Genomic DNA, 12,304 nt, shown 5'->3' on the forward strand with positions numbered 1-12,304 from the left:
TCATCATACGGGACTTCTTGTCGAACCGCTCTTTTCGATATCGAGTCGAGGGAACCCGCTCCTCCCCACGACCTCTCACAGCTGGAGTCCCGCAAGGCTCTGTCCTCTCACCCCTCCTATTTAGCTTATTCGTTAACGATATTCCCCGGTCGCCGCCGACCCATTTAGCTTTATTCGCCGACGACACGATTGTTTACTTTTCCAGTAGAAACAAGTCCCTAATCGCGAAGAAGCTTCAGAGCGCAGCCCTAGCCCTAGGACAGTGGTTCCGAAAATGGCGCATAGACATCAACCCAGCGAAAAGTACTGCGGTGCTATTTCAGAGGGGAAGCTCCACACGGATTTCCTCCCGTATTAGGAGGAGGAATCTCACACCCCCGATTACTCTCTTTAGTCAATCCATACCCTGGGCCAGGAAGGTCAAGTACCTGGGCGTTACCCTGGATGCATCGATGACATTCCGCCCGCATATAAAATCAGTCCGTGACCGTGCCGCATTTATTCTCGGTAGACTCTACCCCATGATATGTAAGCGGAGTAAAATGTCCCTTCGGAACAAGGTGACACTTTACAAAACTTGCATAAGGCCCGTCATGACTTACGCGAGTGTGGTGTTCGCTCACGCGGCCCGCACACACATAGACACCCTTCAATCTCTACAATCCCGCTTTTGCAGGTTAGCCGTCGGAGCTCCGTGGTTCGTGAGGAACGTTGACCTACACGACGACCTGGGCTATCTATACAGAAATACATGAAGTCAGCGTCGGAACGGTACTTCGATAAGGCTATGCGTCATGATAATCGCCTTATCGTAGCCGCCGCTGACTACTCCCCGAATCCTGATCATGCAGGAGCCAGTCACCGTCGACGCCCTAGACACGTCCTTACGGATCCATCAGATCCAATAACCTTTGCACTAGACGCCTTCAGCTCTAGGAGCAGGCTTAGGGACCTCGGTAACCGTACTCGTCGAACTCGACAAAGAGTTCGCCGTGAAACCTAACCCATGAATCAGCTCGCTGAGTTTCTCGCCGGATCTTCTCAGCGAGTCGCGATTCCGATCCGGTAGTAGATTCATTCGCGAAGCAACTACTCTTGAGTTGTTAGGTCTCCTTCGGAGGCGCTCGGGTAGCTGTTAGCAAATCCCACCCCTCCTGGCTGAGCCTTTGCTCGCCCACCTGTCCTGGTGAAACTGGAAAGGCCTCCGGGCCACCAGTAATCCTTCAATCATAAAAAAAAAAAAAAGATTGGAGCGTCGGTCTACCGGGCAGAAGTCACGCCCTTTGTTGAAGGTCTTCCCTTTGTCGTTCCCAACAGGTTCCAGGAAGAATCTCACTGTTTTTCGCAAGAAATAATGGTTGTTTGCGGCGAACTTTTTTCTCTCTCATCAGATCTAAAACACCTTCTAACTATGTGATTTCTGAAAGGATTTATTTATTATCGTAGACATCGGAAAATTTGACGTCCCGTGTGTGCCCAAGGAATGTATGTGGGGGCGCGTGGGCTCTACATACAAAGGGCTACACCGATAGCCATCTTGGACTCGCCTGTAGCGTCGCTGATCTCTATGGGTGATGATTGTCATTATCACATGGGCGATTGCTCTTTTAAATAGATACTAAAATTGATGCAATGTGTTATGAAAGATATTCAAACGAACTAGACAAAGAAGAGTTGTTCGGATTGAGGTTTTCTTGCTCTACAGACCTCCGCCTGGAGGTGGTAGGCGGGGCATGTTATACCCTCTGTCTGAACCTCGGATGGAACGATACTCGTTCGAAGCCGTCAAATATATTCAACGTACGGACATTCCTGTTTTACAATACAATAGTAGAGACGTGAACCCTCATACACGGTCACCTAGTTGCGCGGTAACCACACTCGGCGGTCTGCGGTCACACGCCGTATCAAACAATTATTTATTATTTCTCAGACGAATGTGTATTTGCATATTCACGGATAATGGTTGTATTTGGGGCGGGCAGAGAGCGTCCGCGGACCGGTGCCGGTCGTGTTGCTATTTGTCGCTTTCCGTTGCTACCAGAACTCGTAGACTTGGCTATCGTTATCTATATGTTAATACGTGAAGCAAAAACTTTTTACGAAAATCGCACGGACGGAAGAGTATGAAATTTCCCACACTTATAGAGAATCTGGAGAAGGAGTGCAGAATGTTAATATTTTTTTAAATTATGTATAAAAAATACATTAAATCGATTAAAAAAAACATTACACACACTACCATGTATTTGACACAGACACCCGCATGCATACTATTTATTTATTGTCAAAATTTTCATATTGCTTATAGTCTGTGGTCTGACGGTTCTGCGGTTGAGAATAAATTAAATATTGTTTGTCTTTAATAATATTTGTCTAAAGTAGAGTTTTAGCGAAATGTGTGATTATAGAAGTGTAATAAGTCTTTAACAATAAAATCATAATAGTGCACAAACTTATAGTGTCAATTAATATAGTCGAGTTTCGACTACCGGAGATCACTAGTAAACTTTAAAACATGAGATGTAAGCTTAGATTGTACCGTTGGGAGATTTCTACCCTTCAATCCAGAACGAATGATTGCTACTTCTCAATTTACTGGTGGTAGGACGTCTTGTGAGTCCGCACGGGTAGGTTCCACAATCCTTCTTATTTCTGCCGTGAAGCAGTAATGCGTTTCGGTTTGAAGGGCGGGGCAGCCGTTGTAACTATACTTGAGACCTTAGAACTCTTATCTCAGGGTGGGTGACGACATTTGCGTTGTAGATGTCTATGGGCTCCGGTTACCACTTAACACCAGGTGATCTGTGATCTCGTCCACCCATCTAAGCAATAAAAAAATATATTGTAATAACGCAATTTTTTTTGTCTTGTTTATTACGCCTTTCTATTCCTTCACCGTGGAAGTCATTCGTGACATGAGCTAAGTGTGTATTTCATTCGAAAGACTGGTACCCGCCTGCGGGATTCGAACCCTGCACAGTCGTGTATCTCGATACGTGTGCACCGGCCGTCTTATCCCTTAGGCCACGACCACCTCAATGAGTAAATGAGTTTGTCTCTTTCCTTTAAGTCTTTGAAAACACGATTACTTACTTTTTTTTTCGTAATTTTAGAAAATTTCTTATTTGTAATAGTTTTATGAAGAAAAATTTAAAATATAATTACAATATACACGATTACCAACGGTCGGAACGTGAGCTCATCCGTCTGCACAAATAAAAATGAAAGTTTCTAGTTGATTAAAATAGGTTCGGTCTCATTGTTTTGGGTGGGTCACGGATGACTCACTTTTCGTTAATTACTCATGGTCTAGTCCGACCTTGCGTGGAATATCAGCGTCGAAACATGAGCTGGATTATTTTTTACATCCCTATTTCTCTGATCATTACATTCACTTTTAAGACGAAGAAGCGTTTGTTTATTGATACACGCCCGTTTCACTCAAATTACTGTGTGGAGTCTCGGAGGATCTGGCTGGGGAGTACACATTATTTCCAGAAAACCTTGCACGTAAATGCTGAGGTAGTGATATAGAGGATTTTCGGAGAAACGAAGAAAACGATCTCAGTATTGATTTTTTTTTTATTGCTTATATGGGTGGACGAGCTCACAGCCCACCTGGTGCTAAGTGGTTACTGGAGCTCATAGACATCTACAACGTAGACGCGCCACCCACCTTGAGATACAAGTTCTAAAGTCTCAGTATAGTTACAACGGCTGCCCCACCCTTCAAACCGAAACGCATTACTGCTTCACGGCAGAAATAGGCAGGGCGGTGGTACCCACCCGCGCGGACTCTCAAGTGGTCCTACCACCAGTAATTACGCAAATTATAATTTTGCGGGTTTGATTTTTATTACACGATGTTATTCCTTCACCGTGGAAGTCAATCGTGAACATTTGTTAAATACGTATTTCATTAGAAAAATTGGTACCCGCTTGCGGGATTCGAACACCGTTGCATCGCTTCAACACAAATGCACCGGACGTCTTATCCTTAAGGCCACGACGACTTCAGGTTCATTTAGAATCATTTGAACATGACATGACATGTTTGGTAGCCACCGGCTTGGCTCTGCCCCTGGCATTGCTGAAGTCCATGGGCGACGGTAATCTCTCACCATCAGGTGGGCCGTATGCTCGGATGCCTACAAGGGCCATAAAAAAAACAAGTGTGCATTAAGACCCCCCACCAAATATCAATAAAGAATATGTCGCTAACGATTAGAGCTATAAGGCGATCAAATATTCACAAGATACAAACCCGATTGTATTAATAATAACTACATCGAACTCGGTCCCCGGGCCACGGGACTGCAGCCAGACACGCAGACGCCTCTCTCGCTCGTCAGCAGGTTCATGGAAAACAAATACAAAGGAAAGTCCCCGCTCTCGTAAATGCCGTTGTTTGGAATTCGTCGCTGTAGCTGTTGGACATCAACAATACCAGGACCACAACGCAGACTTCAATACACATTTCTTTCTCTCAATCGTTTTGCGGTAGGCAGCGGCTTAGCTTTTCCCCCTGGCATTGCTGAAGTCCATGGGCGACGGTAATCACGCACCATCAGGTGGGCCGTATGCTCGTATGCGTACAAGGGCAATAAAAAAATAGCTACAAGGAAACTATCATTATCCCTCTAAATTTATACAATGCGGAACAGTGATATTCCAGAACGGCCAATGAATTTCGGGATGATGTCACCCGCGTCTAGGCGGGCGTCGCGACGTCCGGGCGTCGCCGTCGCGTCGGGACGAACCTCGCACTAAACACAGTATTACATTCTGACAAGACAGTTTTTTCCCCCCTACCTAATCGTTAGTAGCCTAGGGTTATGCCAACTTCGCGCAGACCGGTAGGTTTGTTCACGGGCTCGACCTGAGAGAATTGCTAACACTGGTCCTAGCAAGAGTAGTGCTTCGCTGAATTTACTACCGGATCGGAATCGCGACCCACTGAGAAGGACCGGCGAGAAACTCAGTGGGTTGTGTCTATGGGTAAGATAACTTCATTATAATAGAGAACTATACAGCAATTATCGTTTCTTGAAATGACTCGTATATTTTACGAAGCTTTTTTTTTCTATTGCGTAAGCTCGGCTGACGTCATCTGTGGCCAAAACACACTTCGAGCCACATGTGCCGTCGTGCGTGGCGGATAATGTTTACTTTTCGCGAAGTAACAATTGTCTGATTTTGTCTACGTACCTAGCACCTAGTTAAGTATGAATGTGTTCTAAAAATAGTCATTTTATGATCGTTTTAATGTGACTAGTGTTCGTCCCGTGATCACCATTCGACCGTCAATTCTGACATCTTTTTCGATATAACATTTTTATCAAATACATTTACGCTTATGTTATGTTATTGACGTTTGGCACAAAAGGGTCCGTCTCCAAAGTTTGATAACATTAAAGCCATTCGACATGTTAATCAGCACTAAACATTTTATTGTCTTTATAGAAGGACATAGAGACCAAATTACCCACGGACCACCTGCTGTTTGGTCACCGTCAACATCAAAAATGGCAGGGACCCAGTCAAGCCGCCATCCGGTCTGAAGAAGCAGATTGAAGTCACAGTTGTGCCCTACAAACCGAAAACTCTTGACTGCAATAAGCAGCACGGAGACACCTACTCTTGTGGGCTTATAGTGCATCCTCCCATCAGTCACAATTAGATGCTGGTACAGTTTTACCATAGTTACAATGTCATAGAATATTGCTATTGTTTACTGGTGGTGGAACCAGCGCCCTGCCTATTTCTGCCGTGAAGCAGTAATGGATTTCGGTTTGAAGGGCGGGGCAGCCTTTGTACTGTTACAGCTGAGATCGTAGAACTCATGTCTCGAGGTGAGTGGTGGCATTTACGTTGTCTATGGGCTCCCGTTACCACTTAACACCAGTGTGGCGCTCATCCACCCGTCTTAAGCAAAAGAAAGGCACTTGAGTGCTGAACTGGTTTTTTCCCCTACTTAATCGTTGGTAGCCTAAGGGGCTATACCAACTTCTCGCGGACTGGTAGGTGAGCTTACGCGCTCAACCTGAGAGAATTGCTAGTTTTAGCAGAATTGGTAATGTTACTAAGTATTCAGGGTGAAGATCACCGCAGGCAGATCCCAACCAAACCGCCAACGAATGTCGTTCTAATCGGTTATCAGCTCTGTTCTGTCAGTACGGGATCTGGCCATGAGTTCATTAACATTAACGCAATGACACAAGCGAGAGACGTTTAATTACCAATAACCTCAATTAAATTTATATAATCGTTAATTTGTGCTCAATCGTAGCTGATAAGAGTTCGTGGCGATAACAACCTTGGCCGCACGTTGTCAAGAGCACGCCCTACAAATTGTAAAGCATCCTTATGCTCCTGTGTGATCTAAACAGTGAGACGCACATTATAGTTGCAACATCTTGATCTGAGGTAAAGATACTGTAACGACTTAACCCCAGGTCAACTGTGAGCCTGACAGACATATTTGAAAGTACTTTTTTAGTGATTTTAATTTTTTATAGGTACATATCTGACAGTTCGCTGTTAATTAATTAAACTATTTATTTTTTGTTTCAGACATGGATTGCATTGTGACGAAATTGTAAACGGCGTATATAGAAGTGGTAAGTTGTTATCTTCTGTATTATTATATATGTATTGAGAGAAAGAGTCTGTTATACGCGAGTACTCAAAAATCACTGCAAGGGTCTGTGCACACCACGTTTTTTAAGCGCGCTGTCTACGCGCATTTGTCGCGATACAGTCGCGATACGCACGCAAGTCAGACGCAGCCTGTAGACCTTTGCACACTGGTATACATTCAAATACGCGTTTGAATAGATACAAACGCGCGTTAGCATCGCGTTCCTATCGATACTAACGGCAACAAACCCCTCTGTAGGATAAAAGCGCGCCGTCGCGTCGACGCTCGTTTTAGAAACGCGTGCACACCGCGCTTAAAAAACGAGGTGTACACAGTCCCTAAGGTTTTCAAGTTTGTGTGATTTTTATTTCACCGTAACTCGTATTTGTCTGAACAGATTTGGATTTATATATAATTCTTAAGTCATCCCGAGTTATGTTGACTTTTTTGGCAGAACTATTGTATTTTTTAATTGTTATTTTATTTATTTATTCCATTGATGTCTCCTCTCTCCACGAGCGGGGCACGAAACAGGAAAGTGCCGTTGAAATAAATACGTAAAATCAGAATCGACTTGAAAAAATCGGTATTTTTCGATTTACCATTTCGATACCGGAATGGTTTTCACATATATTTCGAAAATAATTAAAGGAGGCTTTGACCCTGCGGAAGTGGTTAGGATGGTCCCGGTCGCGCGGGCCAATCGAAACTCTTTCCGAACCGGTTCCAGCCAACGGTAATCTGTCGAAAAGTCTATTATCGTTATTCTGTATACTCGTAAATAACTGTTACTCATAGAAATAAATGCCGTTTTGAGGTCGCGTCGTTCTTGACTTTGACGCGGAGCTCGGTGCTGACCCCGGGCCGGGGTCGTGTACAGACTGGCTGTGGGCGTGAAGTCTCTGCGGTTTATAAGGAAATTGTTTAAATGTTTTTATGGTTCCGCACGGGATGGAACAACTACCGCTTTAAGGATAAGTTGATTGTTCTTAGTACTTTTAAATATAGGAGCCATTTTTTTTTCTTACGTAAGCTGATTGTCTTGAGAGACACCATTTCAGCGTAGCCTTAACTAGTAGGTAGCGCTCCGGACATTTTTTCTTTTTCCTATCCAAGCTGATGGTCTAGACTCTAGAGAGATCATATCAGTGTAACCTTAACTAGTAGGTGAGCTCACGGGGCTCAAACTTGAAATCGTTGCTAACACTAACCTTAGCAAGAGCAGTGCTTCGCAGAATCTACCACCGGATCGGAAACGCGACTCCCTGAGAAGATCCGGCGCGGAGCGGAAGTGGGTTGTGTGTGGGTTAATTTACTCGCCGAGCCCTTCGTCGCAAGCGACGGGTTCGACGAGAACGATGACCGATGCTTGGGGTACCTAGAAGCACTGTTATTAGTGGACCGCGAGGATCCGAAATTACGTGTAGAGCTAATGGTTCGCGCGTAATGTACTTAACAAAACGATGTAATTTTATTACCTAAGACGAATCTACGTCCGGTATTTGTGGTCTCCGCCGAATGGGGATTCACAAAATTTTAATTTAATTAAAGTGACAAGTATAATTGTTAACTTAGTAACTTAGTAATTTAAAGTTTTTTATAGTTTACATGACTTGGCGAGTTCACATGAGAGGTTAGGCTTGTGTTATAACAATAGTTAAATTACAAAGTGGATATTATAGTTTGTTTCCGGCGGCAAAGGCCGTAAACATAAAGCTTAAAGTTTTTCTTGTTCCATCCTAAACCAAAGGCCCCGCTCTTGACCACTGAGCTCTCTATAGATACATTACACACGTCAATGTAAACTTAATAACAATCACCCGAATTCGGAGAAAAAGCACGTTTAATGTCTGGTAACACCCAGCTTCTGTTTCGACATAGACTTCAAACGAAATTTCATCATAATCCTTTCTCAATAAGACATGTAATTCTGTGATACACACACCCATACATCGCGTGCTTGCTTGTAAAACCGAGACAAAAGAAATTCAACGTAATTGTAGTTACATTAAAGAACTTTATTGTAAGTAAGCGACGTATACACGTTGTGAACGTTTATTTGATGTGTTTGTTTGTGTTTACAACACTACTATGGTTAAAGTGCACGGCTTAGGTTTAGGCGTTCTCGGTCTAAAAGTCAAGACTGCGTAATCCGGTAAATACTTTTATGATTTGTTACGGCCATCGGTAACTCGACCTTTTGACATCTTTGTTGTTTTGTAAATTTATTTTTTGAATATCACATCACTCTTCAGTTTCCCGCCGAAAATGGCTCACTAAGCGTCTTAGGTCAGGGGCTGCCAATCTACATGTAACGTAGTGCGACTGCCTGTACATGTGACGACATTCAGGTATTCGACCTTTTACGACATTCAGATATTCAGTTTGTTTTGGATTTACTGATTTTTTTATTGCTTTGATGGGTGGACGAGCTTATGGCCCACCTGGTGTTAAGTGGTTACTGGAGCCCATAGACATCTACAACGTAAATGCACCACCCACCTTGAGATATGAGTTCTAAGGTCTCAGCATACTTACAACAGTTGCCCCACCCTTCGAACCGAAACGCATTACTGCTTCACGGCAGAAATAGGCAGGGTGGTGGTACCTACCCACGCGGACCCACAAGAGGTCCTACGACCAGTAATTAATCAAATCATAATTTTGCGGGTTTGATTTTTAATACACGATGTTATTCCTTCACCGTGGAAGTCAATCGTGAACATTTGTCAAGTACGTATTTCATTAGAAAAATTGGTATTCATCTGCGGGATTTGGACACCGTTGCATCGCTCGATACGAATGCACCGGACGTCTTATCCTTTAGGCCACGACGACTTCAAAGTATAGTCCAATCAAAACAACTTTTACCATAGTATCACGCGTTTATTGTTTTCATTATTAGTTCATTCTTCTTCGTTATTCATTCATTGATTTATTCATTCATTAGTTCTTCTTTTTCCTAGCGTTTTCCCTGTATAGTGCCAGGGTCCACTTTCCTACTTAAATTTCATGATTAGTTCATTATTCAAAATTAAAAATTCTACAATTTTACTACAAGAACAAAAATTTGACGGTAGTCAGCGCAATAGTTAAATAAAGTCGGCCGTGAGCACGGTAACTACAATATAAAATATTCGAATTATTTATCAAATAAAGGCGATATTGATCACATTGTTATGTCCAGGGGCCCAGGATTGGCAGTAGTTGTCGTTCTCGGAGGAACTACGAGAGCTTCGAAATAGCTTCAAAATTTTATTGAATGAAATACACTTAATAAATTTACAGACGGCATTAAATTTTACAGTTAACAAGAGCGAAGACTTGGTCGCTTGATAGAAAAAAGGCAAAATATCCAACACGGATTTATTAATTTTGGATTTGATGATCTAAAATTTATCTAAAAATATTAATAAATTATTAATATATAATAAAATCATAAAGAACCACATCGAAAAATGACATTATTGTGTAATTATTAATGAATGTGTCAGAGATGTGAACAAACGTTGTGCTTATGCTAATTCTAGCTTTTCTGGTCAGTGGAGCACGAGAGTGGACCAGTGGTGTGCTTTATGCAACATTTATCTGTTTTTTATCTTGCCATCTCAGTGTTTATCTCGGCTACAAACAGTATTTACTGGTGGTAGGACCTCTTGTGAGTCCGTGCGGGTAGGTACCACCGCCATGCCTATTTCTGCCGTGAAGCCGTAATGCGTTTCGGTTTGAAGGGTGGGGTAGCCGTTGTAACTATACTGAGACCTTAGAACTTATATCTCAAGGTGGGTGGCGCATTTACGTTATAGATTTCCATGGGCTCCAGTAACCGCTTAACACCAGGTGGGCTGTGAGCTAGTCCACCCAACTAAGCAATAAAAAAAAAATGTCATCTCAGTAAAAAATCAAAATTTTTTGTGAGGCTTCAGTGGACTGCCTGTAAGAATCAGAGAACCCACATGCAGCGTCTTCGTTCCATTGTGCATTCACACGTTTACGTCACTATCACGAAAAAACAACACTATATAGATTAATACAATAAAACATTTCATACAAAATTGCTGGCTCTTCACTTTCCCGCCAAAAGTTTGACGTATCGAAATGTACTGTGTGACATAATAAGTGTTGCCACGTAACAACAGTCGACACAACATAAACACGTTGACTTACAGATTTACTATCGGCCGTATGTTTGACATCACTGTCGCCATTGAGAATTCTACTATTCATAACGATTGTTGGATAAACAAATCATGAGAGATAATTAATATTAAAAGATCCCCCCAAAGTCGAGATTTTTTGTTTAATGGTGGCATTAAGTAACCACGCTCAGATTGATTGCCAACTATCTGGTATATGATATATATGAATGGCATATGTACAAGAATCAGAGAAGGAGAGAATTATTGAGATGCTACTTTGAAAACATACTGAGAATATTACACTCTCTTGTTTAACGAGTCGTACCGGTCTCACGGGTCTTACCAAAATTTTCACGTTTCATGCTTTCCTGACATTTCGTTGTGTTGCAAGCGCCGTGATCAAGACTGCAGATAGGATGTTAGGAGAACCGCTGCTACCACTGGGAATCAATCATTTGGCCCTTTAATATGGTGTACCTACTACTAACACTTATGGTTAGGTCAGTTAATAACAACTGGGAGCAAATCACGCACGGGCATCCCCGGCCCCAAATTAAGATTATCTGTGTTATTGGTACCAGGAGTGACATAAATACATATACGAGTATACTTTTAAGTATAATATTTTTTTTTATTTTTTTTTTTATTGCTTAGATGGTTGGACGAGCTCACAGCCCACCTGAACTTAAGTGGTTACTGGAACCCATAGACATCTACAACGTAAAGGCGCCACCCACCTCGAGATATAAGTTCTAAGATCTCAGTATAGTTACAACGGCTACCCCACCCTTCGAACCGAAACGCATTACTGCTTCACGGCGGAAATAGGCGGGGCGGTGGTACCTACCCGTGTGGACTCCCAAGAGGTCCTACCACCAGTAATTACGCAAATTATAATTTTGCGGGTTTCATTTTTATTACACGATGTTATTCCTTCACCGTGGAAGTCAATCGTTAACATTTGTTGAGTAGCGTTTTGTTTTTTTTGTTTGTTTTGAGTAACGTGCGTTTTCATTAGAAAAATTGGTACCCGCCTGCGGGATTCGAACACCGGTGCATCGCTTCATACGAATGCACCGGACGTCTTATCCTTTAGGCCACGACGACTTCAAACCCAGACAAAAAGCAAACAAATCACGAATGTTTGCCTGGGATTCGAATCCACAACCCTCGACGCTCCTGTCAGGGGCGTAACTACTGCATCATCAAGTCACTGAAACACTGACTCCTTGAAAGAAGAATACTTGAAGAATACTCCTTCTAAGGTTATGCGGTAGGCAGCGCCTTGGCTCTGCCCTTGGCATTGCTGAAGTCCATGGGCGACGGTAACCACTCACCATCAGGTGGGCCGTATGCTCGTCGGCCTACAAAGGCAATAAAAAAAAAAAAAAAGGTTTTATGAAGTTGTAAACAGCATTTTTGACTCGGGAAGCTACCCACCCGTCTTTTCCAGATTACCACATAATCGCTATTTCAGGAGAATTTAAATAACATTAATTTGGTGCAGAACACCTTTCTGTAA

The 12,304-nt window shown here is 42.7% G+C and overlaps 1 protein-coding gene across 2 annotated transcripts in view; it reads left to right on the forward strand.

Moving 5' to 3' along the window:
• Nucleotides 1-12,304, forward strand: part of LOC114246582 (GTPase-activating protein CdGAPr) — a 49,705-nt gene that overhangs the window by 4,609 nt on the left and 32,792 nt on the right. For both annotated transcript variants that reach the window (XM_028179174.2, XM_089737609.1), the window contains exon 2: nucleotides 6,577-6,623. The gene's annotated coding sequence lies outside the window, so the exon portion shown is untranslated. The remainder of the gene's footprint in view (nucleotides 1-6,576; nucleotides 6,624-12,304) is intronic.

Source organism: Bombyx mandarina, chromosome 23 (genome assembly GCF_030267445.1).
Source record: "Bombyx mandarina strain Sakado chromosome 23, ASM3026744v2".
Taxonomy (NCBI): domain Eukaryota; kingdom Metazoa; phylum Arthropoda; class Insecta; order Lepidoptera; family Bombycidae; genus Bombyx; species Bombyx mandarina.